Here is an 849-nt window from a genome sequence, read left to right as displayed (position 1 = left end):
ATGTTTTAATTTGCATTTATACAGTAGTGTACCTTGTTTTATTTTAAAGATATTAAAAGTGTATATTTTGCATCTTCCTTGATACTTTAATTAAATGATTAATTATGCAGTAACCAAGTGCTTTTGTACAGAAGCAAGGTTGTGTCTTTACTTTCAGATTTTGATATTTGAAAATGTCCAAACTGTTTGAGCTCCTATTTAAAGTTTGTGTGAACCAGAGTAAATGTTTGGAAAGCAAGTTGTTTGAGTACAAGCTTGTAAAGTGTAATTAAACAAAATGATTATGCAATGTTTTGCATTGAAACCTCCATATTTAATTGCCTTATTCGTATGCTGGCAATTTCTTTAATCAGAGGATACTTTGTGACATTTAATTTTTGTAGAGGGATATTTTAAAACTTTTTTTTGTAGATAATCTAGTATGTACTGACTATGATCAGTCATTAAATATTTAGATATACTCCACTTTAGAGATGGAAATTGAAATTTAGTTCTTTGGGTTCAAATTCTGGCCCTTTTATTTTCACTTATAAGACAGGCACAGCTTAATGTTATGGGAAATTGTACCAAGAGTTTTAAAACTATAAAGATTGTATTATATAATATGCTTAAAACTAGATTTTCTCCATTAGATTTTTTTTTTTTTTTCCAGGGATGCACACTTTTAATTGTGCTGACCTCTGGTCTCAATTGTAAGGCAGTTGCTATTGATTAATGATTAAAAATAAAGCACACTTTTGGTAAAAAAAAATGTATTATGGCATAACAAAGTAAAATGGTGAGAAATTAAATGGATATCCTCTAAAGCATTGTTACCCTCAGCAGTGTTTTCAGAGATCACCATTCTTG

General features: G+C 29.1%; 1 protein-coding gene across 1 annotated transcript in view; it reads left to right on the top strand.

The window, feature by feature from the left end:
• Positions 1-284, top strand: part of LOC113818827 (retinoblastoma-like protein 1) — a gene marked incomplete at its 5' end in the record, with an annotated part of 1560 nt that extends 1276 nt beyond the window's left edge. Inside the window, 1 exon segment of the mRNA XM_027371019.2 lies at positions 1-284. This exon segment is cut by the window's left edge and continues 896 nt beyond it.
• Between the last annotated feature and the right edge of the window lie 565 nt (positions 285-849).

Source organism: Penaeus vannamei, chromosome 10, assembly GCF_042767895.1.
Source record: "Penaeus vannamei isolate JL-2024 chromosome 10, ASM4276789v1, whole genome shotgun sequence".
Lineage (NCBI taxonomy): Eukaryota > Metazoa > Arthropoda > Malacostraca > Decapoda > Penaeidae > Penaeus > Penaeus vannamei.
The sequence above is the reverse complement of the archived record's forward strand: the minus strand, read 5'-3'. Positions and strand labels throughout refer to the sequence as shown.